Here is a 23,327-nt window from a genome sequence, read left to right as displayed (position 1 = left end):
CCGGACACCGGCGCTGTTTTGGCAGCCCGGGTGCCGGCGCTGACGCGCTCGTCCACGCGTCGTCCACGCGTCTCCACCGCCACCCTGCCTCCACCGAGTGGCGTCCCTAGCCTCACGCGCGATCGGCTTGATCACCCGCTCGCTACCGCGATCCGCTTGATCGCCCGCTCGCTACCGCGATCCGCCTTATGTACGCCCCGCGACCGACCTGGCCCGTTGGCTGCTCGCACCTCTGCAGGTCCCGTGAAGATCGCCCCCGAGTTCAGCACGCTCCTCCACTGATCGAGCAACGGGCAGCCGTTGCGTCGCCCCGTCGGGCCGTAGTGCAACCGCCCCGTGGTTCTCCTCGCGTCTGCATCAACTCGTGCATAGCCGTTGTGTCACTCCTTCGGGCCGTAGTGCCGCAATACGCGGTCCCACCGCCGCCCCGAGGCCGTCCCAGCGGTTGCACCGACCCGGACTCCACAGCTGTGTCGCCCCTTCGGGCTGTAGCGCCACGGCCCGTGGTCCCCACCGCCGTCCCGAGGTCTTCCCGCCGTTGCCCAGACCTGCATGCCGTCGCTATGTCGCCCCTTCGGGCCATAGCGCCGCGGCCGTGGTCCACTCCGCCGCCACCGCACGTTGACCTCCCGTGGTATGTGCCGCGCTGTCTCCCTCGATGTGGGAACGCCATTGTCCGCGTCGGTCTTCGTCACACTGTCGGGTTCCTCGCCTACTTCAAGCACCGCCGCCGCACTACTAACCTAGCCACCGCCGCTCTTCTTCGGCCACTACCACCGCTACCTTCGTAGCCGCCGCCGCCCGTCCACCCCTTTCGTCATCGTCCAAGCACCAGCCTGTCGCCAGCGTCGCCGTCATCTACCCTGACCACTTCGTCTACTCCGACAACCGTTGGTGACATCGGCCCCACGCCGATGGAATGCCACAATCATCATTGAGTTCTTCTCCGCTGGCCCCTCCGACTTCTCCGACATGGCGTACAGCTCGTGCAGGTCCCTCGTCTACACATGCCCGGTACTGGCAACACCGATGCGTGCCTTCGTCCACGACGTGTTCTCGGGCTTGGCAAACCCGGCGCGATGCTTCGTCAACACCGTCTACCTCCCGGCACACCCCTACTTTGACATCACTTCGCCCATGCTAACTCGGCGCCTCCTTGCACCCGCGGCTACACAGTGACTCCCTTGACACCGGCTACCATGACTAAACATTGACCACGATGTTGTTCGCACGGCTAGCTCGACCATGGCTACATCACCCTACGCTCTCGGCTACCTCGACATCGACACATAGGGCTATGATCCGCTTGAGCAACTCATAGGCTTCCTCTACAGTCAACGTGTCCGGGATGCGACACCGTCCACGACGCTCCCGCTACGACTGCGGGGGGATGTCAGCCCGCCGGCTGTTATTCTCTCCAGTCTGACCATCCGCAACGCTCCTGTTGTCTGCGACGCTACCGCTACGACTACGGGGGGGGGGGGGGGGTGTTAGAGATATATTTGGGTTACTTGGATTTCGTAGTCTAGGATTTGTAATCCGTCTCCTACCTTATCTTCAGGAGAGGCTTCTTGCCCTCCAAGTCTTGTACTCAATATATACTCGCCCTCGAGGCTCAATAATACATCCATCATATTCCGCCAATCTCTTCTCTTCCTTCTAACATCGCTGATTGCATTCCAAGGTAGGTGATCGGTAAAGAGGACAACTTGCAATTAAGGTCGCCCGCAATCTGTTGCTGCTCCTGAGGTGGGTAACTCGACCACCACTTCGCTGCCATCGAAGTCGATCTTGAGGCCTGGCATGACCTGAAAGCAGAAGAGGAACTTAAAGTTGGTAATATTAAGTTTTGATGTCGTGCTACACATTATAGATATATATGCTATATCAAAATATATTGAACCATACTTTGATCGATATTTACGTACATACACATGTGAAAAGAATAAACTAAACTGGATCTAGGAAAAAAGAACAAACTAAACTGTACAAACTCATTTGCAGATTCTAGAAAATCTTTTCCAACAGTACTTTGCTCCTGGTAGTCACATCAGTGTGGTATCAACGGGGAGTAGGAGAATGATTGGGCGTTGCATCAAGACGGTGACAAATGCACTCTATTTTTAGGCCTAATCGGTTGCTTTTATCTTACACAGTTGCACTAATTGCGTCTGCGTATGGGGTATCTCAATTGAGGTGATGCAACAGGACGACATTGCGACGGCACAAACAACTTCAATTTTCATTTGGAGTACTTGCTTGTTTTTGTAAGAACAATGTCCCAAACGGGCGCTCAAACATATATTGTTATTAGGAACATTGTTAACTAAAATTTTGTTTTGAAATGGAGGCAAAAGATTCACCTTCCATTAATTAAGCACAATAAGGTTGCCCAATTAATAACGTAAAATCATGCGAAATCCAAAATTCTTTATATTATAGGTTGCCATATAAAAAGTGCAAAAAGAGGGTATAATTACAGCGGATGAATTCAACATAATGTGCATTTTTCGATGGTGTGTAATTAACATGGTTTTATATAATCCGCAAAAAACATGGTTTCATACATAATTATATGAAACTTGAGGACTTGTCCGCTAATTTTTAATAGCAGGGTCAATTTATGTATGATCGCTAGCTGGACACATACGTACTTACTGCTAAAGAGCATACTCAATATATATTTAGGAATAGGTTGGTGCATTAGGCTATCATCACTTACTCTAATAGGTAGACTGATTGCATGCACCTGAATGTAGTTCCAACTACTGTGAATATACTGGATATGTAAAGTCTGTTCCATTGATTCGGCGCTACAATAGAAGGATATCCTAATATTACGGTGAAAGCGAATCATTATCGGTCTGCCCCTTGGCAATTAACAGGTTGGTGCCACATGTACCTCTATTTATTTTGGTTCATAGGTTGGGGAAAGCTAGTTTTGATTAGTGACAAAAAAATCATTGAAAATCCTAGACACTCATGGATCATGGCGTTGTTGCGTCATTAATTTCAATAGCTACTTTTAACAGTCAATTAGCACATATCATAAATTAATGCACCACATTGGTGAACAGAAAATGGTTTGAGATTATAGTGGACAGACATAATCAGCTGTCATCATGTTAATTTTCTCATTTTTCACGTGAACAGAATAGTTGACATTTTACTACAAGAAATCAGATAATTCACATTATTTTCTCTTAAAAATAGAAAATAAAGTCAGTAGAAAATGTCAGCAGTCGGATCTCGATCAAGTGGAGATTTCACGGCCCCGTGAGTTGATTAATTCGGATAATAAATCGCCAGCTACATTCGGTACGTCAGCCTTTGTAATAGAATAAGTTCCACGTCGTCCTTCATCACTGTGCATGAACAACTTGGATTATCTTAATGGACGCATCTTTGATTAATTAGTACCAAGTTGGCACTATAAAATTTGACAAGGGTGAACCCTAGAAATTACCTGACCTAACTTAATAGGGAATTCCCTTTCTTTTTCGTACTACCTTGTAGCTTTTGCTACCCCTGAATGATTGAAAGGAATCGATCGATTGGTGCATGGTGGGGACAGTCACACTAAGGATCCTGGAAGATCAAGCAAGAAAGAAATTCAAACGTCTTGGTAAAAAGGAGTCAACAATGTAGTTTCTGGGAGTGCTAGTGTCACTATTACACTTTGTCTAGCCGTTTAATTAACTGGGTGCGGATTGTGATGGGCCACTGAACAGATCTCATGGATTTCATTTTAGTTTTGAAAATAAAACTAAGAATCTACTAAGTGAATACTGTTGTGTTATATATTTAGCAAACAAGAATGAATATGCCTCAATTATTTGGCCCTTCTCTGGGCCATTGACCCCTTCAAATATGCCTTGCGTAGAAAAAATATCATCTCAAAAACACCGAGGGTCAAAACAACACTGAGGGAAGAAACTAGCTACGCATGCATGTAATCTAAAAAAAAGGAACGAACTCTAATGGCAAAAAAGGGTGGTAGTTCGGATCACATGCATGAATATATACTAATGGCAATATATTTTTACATGTATAATTACCACAGTCGTAAGTTGATTATTTATCTCTTATATCCAGCATGGATGCAAGCAGATGTTCAAATACACGAAGGGTAAAATTACATGCACGAGAATAATATGTAGTAATATCGACAATCTCCATGAAATTATATAGGTACGAAAATATTGTGTGGGCCCTTCTAGATTAGTGAAGAATCAATTATGTATAGCTTAGACGTAACTGGGGCCGTTGCCGACGTTTATGTCGCATTGGATTCTTTTATCATGGCGTCCTAGCTTTATGAGGAATTTATATGATGGAACTGTACGACCCAATTACAGGGAACGCCTCTCCTTCTCTTTTTCTCTTTGCACATATGTTATCGAAATGTATAACTTCTTATTTACGCACGATTGCAACATATATTTGCCTTTCTACTGGTGCGACCATGCAATCAACAGTTCGGATTTTGTTCTCTTTGTTCAGCCAGTTTCTTCATTAACATCTTTCCCACTTACTTAGAACAAAATGGAGCACGATGATGCATGGACCCGTACGATGTAGCCATCGTTACGCCACCCTTAAGCAAATCTCTAATTAACTAGTAGGTTGTTTAATTATCCTGGACCCATAAAGATTGTATATACTGATATGATAGTGAACTCAATATGCATCATAGTACATACGACTATACACATTTTGTTAGTCGTGATGCCAGTAAGATGCCTCCGAGTTCTTGAGTGCCTCTTATTGTCAAGCACACTGCATTACTCAATTTTCTTTTATTAGCAGCATCAATTTTAGTTAAGTTTAGCGTATGATCATCATTAGGGGTTGTCCCATCTGTAGCTCATTAGTGTGTACACAGTGCATGCACCCAATCAACAAAGAACAAAACTTGGTTTAAGTTTAGACCCACAACCACTCGTGATTATTCCTTTACGTGGATCTGTTTTGTGTGGTGAAGGCTATGAAACTAGGAAATAACTAGCTACACTAACTAGGTACGAAAATATTGCCGAAGATCTTGCCCAAGGATATCTGGATCCGGTAGTATCCGGTCGTGCGCGTCCATATCAGACTGCGTGGCTTTAGGAGGGTGCGACACGAAGCTCTGTTGTTTGTTGACATTATGGGACATGTCGGCATCTCGATTTCCACGACACAGAAAGTGGCGGAGAAAGTCTTGATGGCTAGCTAAGATCAGAGGATCAGTAACGTGGAGGGGGCCTTGAAGGCGATGGAGTCAACCAGGTGTTTGATAACTTTCAGTAGAAGCAGTGTCAAGTGGGGGCGGCAGCACAGTAGGATTTCATTTTTAGTGGTGCTCCTCAGGTGTCGAGTCATAACTTTCAGGATGAAAACCTAAGGTCTGGCCTTCATTTGTTGTGCCTGACAATTGCTTTCTTGAAGGTACTGTTTTACGAGCTCAATCTTTCTTCAGGGTGAAAACCTATGATCTTGGATCGGGCGATGACGGCGCTTGTATACCGTTTCCTTCTTGAAGGTGTCTCTTTTGGAAACTTTTTATGTTTTTCGGGTGCTGTCTTTGGTGGTGGTTTGTGTGCTGCTGCTGAGAGGAGTTGATCACTCTGGCAAGACCATTTTTCCCTTTCTTTTTTGTTTTCTTTTCGGGCTGTGTGTATCCTGGATATCTTTGTGACTTCTTGTTGGCGCAGGGGCTGGATGTAATTGATATCTTCGCAATATTAATACATTTCCCTTTTAAAAAAGGTATGGAAATATATACATGCGTGTAAAATAGTGTTATATGTTAGATTAACTTGTAGGTCCTAGATCTAGCGTAAATCGCAATTTGGGCCAAGCATCATATCATCGTTTGCAATTTGCACAACTAATGTACTACGTTCAAACCATGCACTAAACATCGAATGGAGGTCTAGGTTAATTTTGCACTTTTGACCAGAGTAGCTCGGCTCGAAGGAAAATCTGCCACATCCCGCACATCAGATGCCACTCAAGCCTAATATATGTTTGAGATGGAAAGTGAATTGTTCTCCCTTCCTCGTAAAAGCTCATCCCTAGATTTAGAATCCTGTTCATCACATAGGCCATAGAATTTCTACAGAGGATCTCTCCGTCATGACGATGAACTGTCCCAGCTGCGTGAGCTCTTTGACTCCCCTATGAAAAAGCCTCACCTTGGGACCATTGCCGCTATCTTTGGGAAATCAATGCCCACCAATCTTGGGAGCGAGGAAGTCCGGGCAGTGGCTTCTTAGGCCTAGGGACTACAACTAGGAGTATCTTTGTTATCCCCATGCCGCACACAAATTTGGAGCTGATTTACTAGAATGTCAGGGGCTTAAACAATCCAAAAAATTAAAGGCGTTGAGGGAATTCGTTGATTCTGCCCACCCGACGATCATGTGTATTGAGGAAACTAATTTGACGCAATTGATACTTTTGTGGTAACGCAATTCCTAGGCCCTTCCTATGATGGCTTCTTCTACCTGCCTGCTAAGGGGATGCATCGAGGCATTCTCCTGGTTTGGATGATGGTGGTTGCTAACATCTCTAATGGAATACTCGACAGTAGCTTCTTAACCACCTACTTCTCTCCTTTGGATGACACGCCATGGTGGTTATCCATCATCTACGAGCCACAAGAAGACACTGACAAGATCGACTTTTTGATCAATCTCTCCAATCGAAGATTACTCTGTCCATGGCCTTGGCTTGTTATAGGGGATTTTAACATGATTGTACAAGTGACGAACAAGAATGACTCCAACATTGATAGAAGGATGATGCTAGGTTCACATGGTAGGTTTTGCAGAGTTTACAAATTGATGTTAGTTGGACCTTTCTGATTGGATTAGGGAGGGTGGAGGGACCCACTCCCCTGAAAATCAGGGGGAGGAGTTAATTTTGTGTGAAGGGAGCCCGTAAAAGTACGGTGTCTTCCGTTGATGTAGTATTATCGTTCTTTAACTACTACGGTATCAAAGAGATGTTTCTTCATGGCTGCAAATTCACCTCATGCAATGAGTGCGAGATACCTACATTGAAAAAGATTGATAAAGCGTTGGTGTTAGTAGATTGGGAGATGGATCACCCTGACTACCTCCTCCAGGCTCTGTCGACTTCAACATCAGATCATTGCCCCCTGCACCTTGCTTTGGAAGAGCACTTACAACCACATTGGAGGTTGAATTTGATTTTTTGGACGAAATTGGACGGTTTTGAGGACATTGTCAGAGAGGTCTGGATTTGTGACCCAATGATCATATATCCCTTCAAGCACTTGGACTCCTTACTCAGGAATATGGCCCGCGGGTTGACTACTTGGGGTCAAAAGAAGGTATGCAATATCCAGTTCCGGATACCTATTGCTAACTGGGTAATCCTCCAATTTGATAAGGCACAAGAGAAGAGAGTGTTGTCGCTAGGGGAAAGATTGTTGTGAGGGATGTTAAAGCCGTCGACGCTGGGTTTGGCTTCTCTTGAGAGAACCATTGCTAGGCAGCGTTTGTGGGTTCATTGGCTAGGAGCAGGGGATGCCAACTCGAAGCTTTTTCACCTGGTCGATAATTGTCGGAAACCCAGGAATTTCATTCAGGCTATTACCTACGGGGATGAACTAATCACGGACCAAGTCAGAAAGGAAATGGTATTTTATGATTCTTTCGTAAACCCCTTGGGCAAGGCTGACACTCAAGAGCACACCATTATCTCTAGTTTCTAGACATCGGGCCCTTGGACTCGCACAATCTAGATGAGGTGTTCTCCGAAAAAGAAATTTGGACTGTCATTAAGGATATATCGGCAGATCAGGCCCCTGGACCAGATGGTTTTATTGGGTTATTGTTCACTAAATCCTGGCCCATCATCAAAGGGGATGTCATTGCTGCTCTACGAAAATTCATCATGTGCAATGGCAGGGGTTTTGGCAGGTTGAACCAAGCGTTAGTCACTCTAAGCCCAAAGAAACCGGATGCCTGCCTTGTAGGTGATTTTAGGCCCATAAGTCTCATGCACAACATCCCCAAGATTTGCGCCAAACTGATGGCTTCTAAGCTTGCATCGCACATGCCTGATCTGGTTCAGATCAATCAATCGGCCTTCATACGTTGGCGCTCTATAGACGAAATTTCATGTTAGTCAGGCAAGTTGCCAGGAAATTGCATAAGAACAAATTGAAAGGCATGCTTTTAACATATGTCGAGCCTTCGATTCCATCACCTGGCCCTTCCTCTTTGAAGTGCTATCTGCGAAAGGATTCTCCACAACTTGGAAATCTTCAATTGCCAAGTTGCTCATGATGGCCAGTTCTAGGGTGACTGTCAATGGCTGTGCAGGCCCCAAATTCATGCATGCCCGAGGACTTCGCTAGGGAGACACCCCTGCTGCCCCTGTTATTTATCATTGCAATGGGTGTGCTCACTTCTATGATCGTCAAGGCGCAAAACCTTGGGGCTAGTAGTTCCAAGATTGGTTGTACACCTTTGTAAAGATTGTCAGTATATGCGCATGATGTGGTTTTGTTTGTCAGGCCATCTTTCTCGAAAATGTGTTCCATCAGAGAATAGCTCAACATCTTTGGAGCAGCGTCGGGTCTACGTGTGAACTATGCCAAATCTTTGGCCATCATGATCCGGGTGGAGGACAGTGATGTGCTGACGGTCACCTCTGCCCTTCCATGGCATATGGAGTGTTTTCTCTACAAATATCTTGGCCTCTAGCTATCGATCAAGCATCTCACAAGCTCTAAATGGTAGCCTATTATTGATGAGGTGCTCAATTTTCTCCCAGGTTGGCAGAAGGGCTAAGTGACGTGTGTTGGCAGATGAATCCTTGCAGACTCTGTGGTTAGGGTGGGGCCTACACACCACGTGTTGGCCGAAGATACCGCAAAATGGGCCCTAGAGAGAGTGGACAAGGGTTGCAAGGCATTCTATTGGGATGCGGCACAGGAGGTACATGGCGGCAAGTGTCTCATGTCTTGGCAGGAAGTTTGTCGACCCAAGCATCTTGCAGTCCTGGGCGTGTCTGATCTTAGAAAGCATGGAATCATGTTGCGGCTATGTTGGGTTTGATTGCAACGTATGGATGACTCAGGGCCAACCGGCAAACAACCCACATGTCCAAGGTGCATTCGGTAGCTTGGTACATTTGGAGTCTTGGATCCAGAGATCAAATTATTTTCTGGAAGGATCGATGGTTGAATGGTTGCACCATGGTAGGAATTGTTTCGTTGGTGGTTGCTAAACTCAATACTCAAACTATCAGTCGACGTAAAGTAAAGGAGGCCATGCACATGAACCAATGGGTCTCAAGTATCAGAGGTGAGCTATCTGAGGATGGATTGGTGTAATTTATTGATCTTTGGGATGCTCTCCTCTCGGTGGTGTTGCTAGCCAGGCAGGATGATTAGGAAATCTGGAAGCAAAACTAGCAAGGGACCTGCACATCAGTATCGACCTATCGTATGTCTGCCTTGGGCGTACGACAGTCGCCTATGTGGGTGTTGTATGGAAATGCTCGGCATGCCTCACCTACAAAATTTTCATGTGGCTAGCATTATAGTACATGTTGTGGACCTCGGATCGCACGTTTCGACATGGTCTGCACGCCAATTGCTCCCCATGCTTCACTGTGACCAAGAAGAAGGTACGACTGACCACATCTACAATGCCACTATGCTCAACAGGTATGGTTCACTTGTTTCAACAAAGCTAGGGTCGATCTTGCCATTCTCCCGACCACAGATGATCTCATTGAGAGATGGTGGTTGAGCTCATGAAAGCGCATGCCGATAGTCTAGCGGAAAGGTTTTGACTCACTCATCACTCTTATCTGCTGGAATATTTGGAAGCAGCGGAATGCAGGAGTCTTTAGTAATACGAGAAGTGTTTTAACGGCCATGCTTTGCCAAACAAGTTTTTGATGATCTTGGTACATGCGCTATGGCAGGAGGTACATGAGTCTCTGATTTCTTGTGAGAAGTTTCTTTCGTGAGTAGGAGTGATAGTTGAGAGTTTGTTGTTGGGAAACATAGCATGCAATTTCAGAAATTTCCTACGCTCAAGAAAGATATATCTAGGAGATGCATAACAACGAGAGGGGGAGAGTGTGTCCACGTACCCTCATAGACCGAAAGAGGAAGTGTTTGACAATGTGGTTGATGTAGTCGAACTTCTTCTCGTTCTAACCGATCAAGCACCGAATGTACGACACCTCTGAGTCATGCACACGTTCAGCTTGATGACGTCCCTCAAACTCTTGATCCAACAAAGTGTCGAGGGATAGTTCCGTCAGCACGACGGCATGGTGACGGTGATGGTGAAGTGATCCGTGCAGGGCTTCGCCAAAGCACTACGTGAATATGAACGGAGGCGCAAACCATGGAGGGGGCGCCGCACACGGCTAACAATCATTGGTGTGTGTTCTAGGTGCCCCCTCCCCATGTATATATAGGTGGGAGGGGAGGGGAGCTTCCTTGGGCACCGCGAGTATGAGGAATCCTACTTGGGGGCCCTATTCCAATTCGCCCCCCTTTCCTTTTACCGGAGGGGGAAAAAGGGAAGAGAGGGAGGAGGAAGGAAGGGGGGGGGCGAACCCCCTCCTCCTTCTCCCATTTGGCCTCCTTCCTTAGGGGGGCGCCACCCCTTGTGGGCTGGCATGCTCCCCTCCTATGGCCCATAAGTCCCATAATTCCCCTGGGGGGTTCTGGTAACCCCCGGTATTCCGATATGTACACGGTACACCCTGAAACACTTTTGGTGTCCGAATATCGTCGTCCTATATATGAATCTTTACCTCTCAATCATTTTGAGACTCCTCGTCGACTCCAAACAACATTCGGTCACCAAATCACATAACTCATATAATACAAAATCACCATCAAACGTTAAGCGTGCGGACCCTACGGGTTCGAGAACTACGTAGACATGACCGAGACACCTCTCTGGTCAAAAACCAATAGCGGAACCTGGATGCTCATATTGGTTCCCACATATTCTACGAAGATCTTTATTGGTCGTACCGTAATGACAACATACATTATTCCCTTTGTCATTGGTATTTTACATGCCCAAGATTCGATCGTCGGTATCTTCATACCTAGTTCAATCTCGTTACCGGCAAGTCTCTTTACTTGTTCGTAATACATCATGCCGCAACTAACTCATTAGTCACATTGCTTGCAAAGCTTATTATGATGTGCATTACCGAGAGGGCCCAGAGATACCTATTTGATACTCGGTGTGACAAATCCTAATCTTGATCTATGCCAACCCAACAAACACCTTCAGAGATACCTGTAGAGCATATTTATAATCACCCAGTTACGTTGTGACGTTTGATAGCACACAAGTTATTTCTCCGGTGTCCGGGAGTTGCATAATCTCATAGTCAAAGGAATATGTATATGACATGAAGAAAGCAATAGCAACAAAACTTAATGATCAATATGCTAAGCTAACGGATGGGTCTTTTCCATCACATCATTCTCCTAATGATGTGATCCCATTCATCAAATGACAACACATGTCTATGGTTAGGAAACTTAATCATCTTTGATTAACGAGCTAGTCTAGTAGAGACTTACTAGGGACACGATGTTTTGTCTATGTATCCACACATGTATCAAGTTTCCGGTTAATACAATCCTAGTATGAATAATAAACATTTAACATGATACAAGGAAATATAAAATAACAACTTTATTATTGCCTCTAGGGCATATTTTCTTCATTTGTGCCCCTTGTCAACTTGTGATGTGATCTCATTTTCTTTTTCTGTTCGATCTCTTGTAAGTATTCTCTGTCTTTTATAAAGCTATGGTACGCTTTTTGCGTACTCTCAAAAAAAGAATCCCCTTCAAGTTCTTCGACATCTTCATGTTTGGCTTCTTCTTCTAACCATTGAGCAACAATAACTTATGCCTCCTCACTATGATATGTCCAAAGTAATAACCTTCAACGAAATCCATAATCAGCAGGTGTAGCTTTAATGTACATATCCTTTCGATTGTTGAAATGTTCTTACATATATGATACTAACAACACATATTTGTGCAACCGCTCTTCGTATCTCACTCAATGACATGAAGAACCCATTCATAGCATTGGCAAAACCCGGTGTTGTCATTTCCCCATACATCCCATTTCGGTGCATCAATCCTACTACATAAAACTAATTAATTCAAGTTTTGAAAACAAAAATTAGCTTGTTTTCTTCCCTTGTCTACCAGAAACAACCGTGAATTATCGCCCAACGAGAGCGAGCACACCTTTGGGGATAGAGTCGAGAGACTTTCTGGAGAGGGAGAGCAGTGCAAGGGGAGGGTGAGAGGTCATATCGACCGGTGGATTGAGCAATAAGCTATAGAGATGGTGTATTCTATCCATGGGATTTACAATACCCTGGTGCGGTCATGAAGGAGGGGCTCGCAGCTGGCTAGTGCACTAGCTTGATCACCTCTCTCTCTCTCTCTATATATATGTGTGTGTGTATGTACAAATCACTATTTATAGGCATGACATAGGAGCTCGTTAGTCCTTCCGTGCCCGGTTAGCTCATCCATAGACCACCACTGATGGGTAGGGAATAGATGTTCTTGAATGAAGGTGTACGCCTATCAGAGGGCCACCATCACTGGCGGGCACTGACACATCTGTCAGCAGTGTTGTCTTCCATTGACCGGAATGAAGACGACATCACCATTGACATTAGTGGAGGTTCTCCATCGGTAGAGAGACCAACTGAGGTCACTGGCTGACACTCATATGTCTGTGAGTAGTGGTTCCCTCGGTGAGCCTTTGATGTATCTCTCCTAATGAACGATCATACGCCCATCAATGATTATTACACCACTAATGTGTTGGCAGTTGCTCATCAATGGAGGCGACACAAAGAGGGTCTTTAGGGTCTAGGATTCCATGCTATATTTTTAATAGGCATCATGCAAATACTTATCATGTTAGAATTGACATTTATCGAACAATATAGCCAGACCGAGCTCATGTCTACCCCATAGATAAGCTCAGTAAACTCAATGCATAGTAGTTGTCTGCTTGGGCACAAGTGTTGCTCTTAGTTCCCCATATGACATACAAGGCCCATGGTTGAAATGTTTTATTTGTGAACGGCTGGAGCTAATATGTTCCAAAATATTAAATTGTATAAGACTCCTTTGTTCAATCCATAATTTAATAGAATGCATTGTGTGTGTGCAAACATTAAAACTGGTTACATAATATTTCCTCGTTCAGAGAACAATATGACCCGGAGGAAACTTATACGAGGAGTAATCTGATTGATGTCGTGCATACCATTTCATCTATTTGGTTGCGTCATAGTAATAAAGCCCTTTTTGCAGTGATAATGATATAGTCTTTGATATGGAAAAAAAAATCCAATCTTGTATTTAGGTGTGATCTTGTATACCGGTTGGTTGTTGTTTGGACTTCACTACAGTGACCACAAATCAAGAAGCCGATAGAGCTTTTTTTTTGAGCAGTAAGAAGCCGATTGAGCTTGGTGCTAAAAGACTGGAATACCAGAGAGTACGGGTACGTTTGGTTGCATTGCTCCAATGGGCTATAGCTGAGCTAGTATTGACATCCTTGCCTTTGGTGCGTTTGGATGCGTTGCTTTTGCTGGTTATGTGCGGGTTTTTCTGTTGACTGTTTTTTATGGCAATTTTCCATCGAGGGCGAGCGATTTTGGCTCTTCTGACACATGATTTTTATCTAGCCTTGCGAGGCTAGCTGGCCGCAAAAAGCCAGGTTTATTTGGTACCAAATGTGGGTCCTAGCTCCAGTTTTGTGAAGGAACCAAACACACCCTATATATTTCAGTTAGTGAAATAGTTTCTTTTCTTGCGAAGTATCTCTTGCATTACTCAAAACTCAGGGTTTACAATCATGTACGAAAATCTCTAAAATGCCCTCAAGATAAGATCCAAGCCAAACAACAATGTATCAGTGAGTTATCCCAAAATTAGCCATAAATTCGCTGGCATTTATTTGACTACGACGTACACGAGTAATACACAAATTATGTTCCTCTAAGCTTTTCTTGATCTCTTCTACCAAGGAAGCATACTTCGAGCTGTTGCAATACCTGCTCCTTACCATCATAGGTGCCTCAAGGTTACTCCACTGGGCGGCGGAGGAGGCGTCTTATCCCGTTTCTGAAAGAGGGGGAGCACACTGTCACCAGCATGGAGGAGAAGTTGAGCCTGGCGCTGGAGTTCTTCAGGACCCGAATGGGCTGCCCCTCTTCTCTGGGTTGCTCACTTCGATGGGATGAGCTAAACTTGCGTGGCTATCTCCGGAGTGGGCGCACGGGCTGGAGGTTCCGTTCACTGAAGATGAGATCAAGAAGGTTATCCAGGACATGCCGGCTGACCGTGCTCCGGGACCAGATGGGTTCTCTGGCCTGTTTTTTCAAAGCTGTTGGCCGATTATTGCGAAAGACTTCATGGCACTGATGCAAGCTCTCTATGAAGGCCGGTTTTACTCGTTCGGGGCCCTTAACTCTTCCATAATTACTTTGCTTCCCAAGAATGAGGACCCGATGCAGCTTGGCGACTTCAGGCCGATCAACTTGATACATGGAACTACGAAAATCTTTGCCAAGGCCTTGGCTACCAGGCTGGCCCCCTACTGCCTTCCTTAATATCCCAAGCACAAGGCGCTTTTGTCTGCAAAAGGAGTATACATGAGAATTTTAAATTCATGCAAAACACGGCAAGGGATCTTCACACGAAGAAACAACAGGCGGTCCTCATGAAGATTGATATTTCCAAAGCCTTTGATACTCTGTCCTGAGGTTTTTTGCTGGAGACCCTCAAAGCCAGGGGTTTTGGGGATAGGTGGTGTTCATGGATTTGTGGCCCGTTGAGCTCCTCATCTTCTTCCGTAATTATCAACGGGGAACTCAGTGATCCTTTCGCCCTGGGTCAAGGTGTTCGTCAGGGCGATTCGCTGTCTCAAGCGCTGTTTATCCTGGCCATGGATGCTCTTCACGGCATGCTTCAATGGGCAGTCCAGAAGAGATTGCTTTCTGACTTGGGGCTGGACAGTGGCATCCCAAGGGCGTACATATTTGCCGACGATGCAGTCATCTTCTTCAAGCCACAAATCACAGATCTGTGGGTGATTTCGGAAATACTTCAACTTTTTGGCCAAGCCTCAGGGTTGCATATCAACCTGCAGAAGAGCTCGACTACCTGCATTGGATGTGAGGAGGAAGTGATCTCCATGGAGGCAGAGTTCTTTCAGTGTCAACGGAAACCTTTCCCAATCACATACCTCGGGTTGCCGCTCTCTGTCTTCAGGTTGAAGAAACAAGACATCATGCCACTTGTGGATAAGTTTTCTAGCAAGATGAAGGGCTGGAAGCCGAAGTTACTACCAGCTGCGGGAAGACTTACACTGGTTAATTCGGTGCTAATGGCTCTCCCGATCCATTTCATGACAGTTCTGCCTCTCCCAGTCTGGGCCATCAAAATAATCAATAGGAGATGCCGTGGTTTTATTTGGAAGGGAGAGGAGGCTATAAATGGAGGACACTGCTTGCTGCCGTGGGCTCAGGTCTGTGCACCCAAGGATTGTGGAGGGTTAGGGGTACTTAATCTCAGGTGCTTCGGTTGGGCTCTGCGTTGCAGGTGGCCATGGATGAAATGGACGAAAATCCTAGGCCGTGGCACTCTCTGCCTGACACCACGGAGAAAGCAGTTTCAGCAATGTTCAATGCGGCCTCTGCGATCTTACTCGGTGATGGGGCGTCCGCAAGGTTCTGGACAGATAACTGGCTCCCGGGAGGTCGTTCTATTGCAACAACACCACCCGCGTTGTTCTCTTTTGTCAAAGACTCCGGCTGCTCAGTCTGGGAGGGTCTCGATAATCAATCTTGGATCAGGGATATCGCGGGCGAAATCTCGGTGCAAAGCTCTAGCGCAGTATCTATCAGTTTGGGATCTAACCTCCGATACAAGTCTAATGCCAGGTGTGAGGGATCAGGCCCGCTGGAAGCTTACTAAGGGGCAAGAGTTCTCGGTCGGCAGTGCGTACAAGATGATGTTCATGCCCAATATTCGTTTTGCTTGCAACAAGCCAATCTGGAGATCCAAAGCACCACCACGATGCAAATTCTTTATGTGGTTGGTCGTCCATGGCAAGTGTCTGACGACCGATAATCTGGAACGAAGAGATTGGCCTGCAAACACATCTTGCTCCTCTGTCTGTCAGCGCCGGAGGACTGTACACACCTATTCGTTCACTGCCATTTCGCCCAGCACCTCTGGTGCTTGTTCAGGTCTTCGATTGGGGCACATTTTACTATACCGGATGACTCTGACGGCTGCACGGAGGAGTGGTGGCTGCGCGCGAGAGCAGGCATTTCCAAGCCAATGCGCAGGAACTTCGACACTATTACAATTCTGTTGCACTGGAGGCTGTGGAAAGAGAGGAACTTCAGAGTTTTTGACTAAGTGGCGAGCAGTGCTGAAAGAGTCCTGGACTTGATACGGGAAGACATAGCAATATGGCGCTCAGCAGGCTGCATAGCGGACCTTGGTTCCTAGCGAGTCATTGGTATTTGTACCGTGTTGTAATCGTTGTATTGTGGGGTTTGTCAGACTCTGGTTTCTAGATCTAGTTCGCCTAGACTGCTAACCGCGCTGTACTTCTTCTTTCTTTCTAATAAAGACCGGCTAAGGGCCCTTCGAGACAAACCCTCCTACAGCAAGCAGCTCTGCTTCTAGCGCGTCTTTGCATGTACGATCGTGCAATAGGAGTAGTTTCTTAGTGCTTGCTGCTTAGAGTTACGCAAAGTCTGACCTATCCCACTTTCTTTATTTTATTGTTTCTTGTTCTTTGAGGTTACAATAGACAATTGTAATAAATTGAGACAGTACGTGGTATTTGAATTCTTGAAGTGACTTACTAGACAACAAATTGTCATAAAAGCCAGCCAAGCTCTCATAATGATCAGGTATCATGCCGTGGATGGCTTGCTTGATGTCCCCTCGTCCGAGAGAGAAATGTACGCCCCGGTGTGTCCAACTCGTCTCGTGTAACGTGTCGTGGTCTACCATAAGAGCACATTCGATCGGTTGGGTGGTCTTCTTCGCGCGAATCCTTTCCCTCCTTTTGTGCATATTTAGCACAAGAGAAATAATCACCTAATCACTTTCTGCAACCCCGTGTCGGTTCTCTATCACTACACATTTCCTATTCATGTATACTCCCTCCATCTGAAAATACTCGTAAAAAAAATAGATGTATCTAGACGTATTTTAGCTCTAGATATATCCATTTTTATCCACTTCTTCGATAAGTATTTCAAAACGGAAGAAGTAGTATGTAGCGTCTAGACACGTACCATAGATGCCATCCTTTTTTTAATAAAATGCAGCTAAATAGTTGACGGAAGAAGAATACAATATTGTGGTTCTAAAATAACTGTCTTAAACTTAGTACAAAGTTGTATTAGGGACATCTCTAACCCATCTCCTAAATAATAGAGGAGTAAACCAAAGAGTAGAGATCCTGATAAGTGCCACATATATGGCACGAGCACATGGCAACTCCAAACTTTTTTATGACAAGTTTAATGATGTGAGAATGACAACTTTAGCTGTCAAGCATGGCAACATTTTTTATGGCAAATTTTAGTTTTTTTACATTTGTTTTTTCTTTTGGCTGGGACTTTAGTTTAAAAAATGTCAGGGTGGGATTGCTTCGTGCAACATGTGTAACACTTATCATTTGGGAGGATTAAACCTTAGCGAAGTATATTTACTTTTCTAAAGAAAAGTTGTTTCTAGTCAAACTCCCAAATTTAGCGGAGTAAGACAAAATCTATGCAAATACGAGTGCAAATTAAACCACATTCGGTGCAAATTCGGCTACATAAACTTAAATTTGGCGCAGGTTCTTAATATATTACATAGAACTACAACTAGATTCGACATATTAGATAGAAATTAACCTAATTCAGTCCATCGGATTCTTGCTCGAGCTGCTTCCACTCCCTTCTAGACATGTCGCCGATCATTGGGTCCGGCCCGTCGATGCCACCATCGCTGGAGCCGTCGTCGTCGCCGTGACTGTTGCCTTCATCAGTGCATAGGTCGAGGACCTCGGTCTTCCCGCCATTTACTTCACGCATAGTTGTCGTTCGGCCTCTTCGTGCCCCGGGAAGCGCCGGTCGAGCTCGGCCATGTATGCCTCGCAGGCAGCCTCCACCGCAAGCAGCTCGCGAGCCGCCCGGTCCTCCGGCCTCTACCATGCGTTGGCCACCCGGTTGACCACCGGCGGCTCCACAGGCGGCAGATATCATCAGGGAAATTGCGGCGGCCGGCGGCTCCGTAAATGTTCACCGACTTGACAACGTATGCACGCGGCGCCACCTTCGTCAAGTGGAAGCAACCTAACCAATAGGTCTTCCCGGTGTCGCGGTCAAAGATTTCCGTGACCCAAGTCCCCCATTGGCGTTGCCGCGCGCTGTGGTATCTCGGCAACTGGCGGCGGGCGCGGTGGGATCTCAGGGATGCCTTGACATGAGGAGGCATCATCGGTGCTGGGGGAGGAGGAGTGGTAGGACCAGGATCGGGAGGAGGAGGAGGTGGAGCTGCGATGTTGATCTGCTGATACGTCTCCAACGTATTTATAATTTACAAAATATTCATGCCATGTTACCAATAATTTTATATGGTTTTGGTGTACTTTTATATGACTTTTATATGATTTTCATGGACTAACATATTAACCTAGTGCCCAGTGCCAGTTGTTGTTTTCGGGTTGTTTTTTGTTTTCCAGAAAATCCATACCAAACGAAGTCCAAACGCGACAAAACTTTTTGATGAAGTTTTTTGGAACATAAGAGACCCTCGAAGCTTCGTGGGAGGACAAGAAGACCCACGAGGAGGTGACAACTCAACCCGACGCGCCCAGGGGGTGGTCATGTGTTGTTGCCTCGTGGGCCCCTCGTAACTCCTTTTTGCGTGATTCCAACACTGAAAATTCTTATAAATAGAGAAAGCCCTAGAAATAAACTAAGAACTTCGACTCCACCGCCGCATGCCTCTTTTCCGAAGAGAACCCATATGGATGCCTTTCCTGTCACCCTACCAGAGGGGGAAATCACCACTGGAGGCCATCTTCATCATCCCGACTGTCTCCATGACGAGGAGGGACTAGTTCACCCTCGGGGCTAAGGGTACGTACTAGTAGCTATGTGTTTGATCTCTCTCTCTCTCTCTCATGTTCTTGATTTGGCATGATCGCGAGCTTTGTTAATATAGTTGGATCATATGGTGTTGTTCCATCTCTATCTTGTTGCAATGAACTGAGTCTTGCTCTTTGAGGTTTCATTATGTTGGATTGGATATTGGATTTGAGATCACTTGATGTATGTCTTGCATGTGGATACCCGTGGTGACAATGGAGTATTCTATTGAGTCACTTGATGTATGTTTTGGAAATCAACTTGCGGATTCCCTAGGTGACATTGGGTTAATATATGCATAGGGGTTGATACACGTTTTCATCCTACGCTTTCTGGTAGAAAGTTTGGAGTGATTCTTTGTCGCACGTTGAGGGGTTGTTATATGATTCAATTATGTTAGCACTGTTGAGAGATTACACAAGTGAAAGTATGAACCCTATGCCTTGTTTTCAAGCATTGCAATACCGTTTGTGCTCTGTTTTATCACTTGTTACCTTGCTGTTTTTACTATTCAGATTACAAAAACCTATATCTACTATCCATACTACACTTGTATCACCATCTGTTCACCGAACTAATGCACCTATACAATTTACCATTGTATTGGGTGTGTTGGGGACACAAGAGATTGCTTGTATTTGATTGCAGTTTTTTTTGAGAGAGACTATCTTCATCCTATACCTCCCATGGATTGATAAAACCTTAGGACATCCACTTGATAGTAATTTGCTGTTGTCCTACAAAACTTTGCGCTTGGAGTCCAAACAGAGTCTACAAGAATAAAATTCACGTAATAGACATCAAGATCTTTTCTGGTGCCGTTGCCGGGAGGTGAGTGCTTGAAGGTATATCTTTAGATCTTGCAATTAAATCTTTTAGTTTATTTTTATTCACTAGTTTGGTTTTACGAAAGAAAACTACCAAAAAATGGAATTGAAGGTGCATCAAGTTCATTAGCTTTATAATGTGTCCCTTCAAAATGATGGATGAGAAAATTGCACCAACGTGTTAGAAGAAGAATTCAATAAAACGTGTGGCCTAAAATCTTTGAATGATAAGCATGATTGCAATGTTGCTAATATGAATTCTTTGAATATCCATGATGCTAGTGATATGCAAAGCCATAATCTTGGGGATGCTATATTCGATGAAGATGATATTTTTAGTCCCTCAAGTTTTGATAAGAAGAATTATTATGATAATAGCATGCCTCCTATTTATGTTGATTACAGTGATGAAAGTGGGTTTGGAACAGTGTCAATTCTAGGTAATGATCCCACTATCTTGGAGGGTGTCAAATCTTATTACAATATTGATAAAAGTGGATTTGGAGGGGTGATGACTTTATTTAGTGATGAATCCACTACTTTGGAAGAGGTTTCAATTGATTATTATGAGAACAAAGTTGCTATCTGTGATGATTATTGTGATGACACTTATGATATAAATAATAATGATAACCATGAATCTTTTTATCATCATTATAATGCTCAAATTGATTATTTAAATCAAGTATCTCATGATAGCTATTTTGTTGAGTTTGCTACCACTATTATGAATGAGAAGAAATTTGCTTATGTGGAGAGTAATAAAATTTCTATGCTTGTGGATCATGAAAAGAATGCTTTATGTGATAGTTATATTATTGAATTCATTCATGATGCCGCTGAAAATTATTATGAGAGAGGAACATATGCTTGTGGGATTCTCAATAATATTAAATTTTCTCTCTATGTGTTGAAAGTTTTGAAGTTATGCTTGTTTTGCCTTCCTATGCTAGTTGATTCTTGCTCCCATAAGTTGTTTTCTCATAAAATCTCTACGCACAGGAAGTGGGTTAGGCTTAAATATGCTTGCCACGTTATTCATGATGCTCTCTTGCATGTTGCAATTCCTACTCTTATGTGAGCATCATTAAAATCATCATGCCTAGCTAAAAAGGCATTAAAGAAAAGAGCTTGTTGGGAGACAAACCAATATTTAACCTACTGTTTTTGTGTGTTCACATAATTAAGCTACTGTGGTAATTATGTTTTACAGCTTTTGTTTCAACAATGTACCAAGTAAAGCCTTTGGGGTGATTTGGATGATAGTTGAATTGATTCTGTGCAAAAACAGAAACTTTTGCGCCCAGTGCTGGAATTACTATAATTTACTGGGTGTGATAAAGTTCCAAAATACACATGATTGATACACAAATTTTCTATGTCTCCCTATTTTTTCAAAAATTTAGAGTTACAGAAGTATGGTGTTTGTTCAGATCATTACAGACTATTCTGTTTTCGACAGATTCTGTTTTCAATGCATAGTTTGCTTGTTGTATAGTTTCTATGACTTGTATTGGTCAATATAAATTGTAGAAATGATAGAGTAAAATAGGAATTATTTAGTAAAAATTATGAATCTTGTCTTTATAGTAGCAAAGTGAATAATTTGATCTTTATCATAATAACCTATCTCATGAAGTTCCGTTAAGTTTTGTGTGATTGAAGTTTTCAAGTTTTGGGTGAGATATCGATATGCGGAGAATAAGGAGTTGCAAGATCCTAATACTGGGGTTCCCAAGGAACCCCAAGGTAATATTCGAGGAAGACTCAAGCGTCCAAGCTTGGGGATGCCCCGGATGGCATCCCCTCTTTCGTCTTCAACATTATCAGTAACCTCACTAGGAACTATATGTTTGTTCATCGCATGATATGTGTTTTGCTTGGAGCGTCATTTTATTTTATTAGGATTTGCTTGTTTATATTTATAATTGTGTTTTGTATCTTTTATTTTAATAAAAGTATCAAGTATAGCCTTTACCATGCTCAGTTTACAAGTCTATATGTTGCTGTTTGAAAACAGAAAGTTTTCTGTTATGTCTTGAATATTCCTGAATAGTTAGAACATTATAAAATCTTGAAATTTTTACACAAGAATCTATGATAAATTTCCTAGAGTTTGGTAATTTTCTAGAATTGTTAAAGTTAAAGAAGTATTATTTTTCTTTCATCCTTTACAGACTGTTCTGTTTAGAAAGATTGCTGTTATGATTGATTTGTTTGCATACTTTTTCTTGTTTAATGATTCTATATGAGGATAGGCATATTTAATATGTAGAGGCATTTAGTATGCAATGTTTAATAATAATTTTAGTGATTTGTTACAGTAGAGAATGATAAGGTTTTGGATTGATTTATACTAACTTGTCTCATGAGTTCTTGTTGAGTTTTGTGTGGATGAAGTTTTTAAGATTTAGGGAAACCGTGATATTAGAGGAATTAATGAGACACAAGAGCTCAAGATTGGGGATGCCCAAGGAAGCCCAAGTTAATACCAAGAAGTCTCAGGCATCTAAGCTTGGGGATGCCCTCCCACAGTTCTTCATCAACAACTATCGGTTAGTCTTGGTTGAGCCTAAGTTTTTTTTCTTCGCATGAGATGTGTGCCATCCTTGGTGTGTCCTTTTATTTTCATTTTGCTTGTTTTTTGAACAACTTACTTGGATCTAAAATCTTTATTTGGAGAGAGTCTTCCCATAGCTAGTTAATTATTGGACTACTCATTGATATTCACTTATATCTTTCAGAGTAGTTTGTCATTCACCTTGTGCTTCACTTATATCCTAAGAGTAAATTGTTTAATGGATTGAATACCATAAATCTGAAATTATATATGCTTCATATGCTTGTCCCATGGGGAGTAATGACTTCACATATAAGAAGTATGAGTGGTAAAATTTATTGAAAGTTAACAAACACAACATTGGTCACTTGAACAATCCATGAAAGAATACTGAAGGAAGAGAGATTTCACATATAAAATACACTATCTTGGACATCTTCTATGATTGTGAGCCCCCATTAATTATTTTCAATCTTGATCAAGTAGTTGATGTTGGACAAGCAAGACAATGTAATGGGTTATGTTTGTTTATATTCACATAGAAGTTATATTGTCATGGATCCTCTAACATGTGGTGCTTGCTCATAATCTTTTGCTAGCCAAAATTTCGTACTAACTAGAAATACTACTTGTGCATCCAAAAACTCTTACATCCAGTTTGTTTCCATGAGAGTCCACATATCTACCTATGGATTGAATAATATCCTTCAAGTAAG

Source organism: Triticum aestivum, chromosome 1A, assembly GCF_018294505.1.
Source record: "Triticum aestivum cultivar Chinese Spring chromosome 1A, IWGSC CS RefSeq v2.1, whole genome shotgun sequence".
Classification (NCBI taxonomy): Eukaryota; Viridiplantae; Streptophyta; class Magnoliopsida; order Poales; family Poaceae; genus Triticum; species Triticum aestivum.
Note: the sequence above shows the minus strand (reverse complement) of the source record.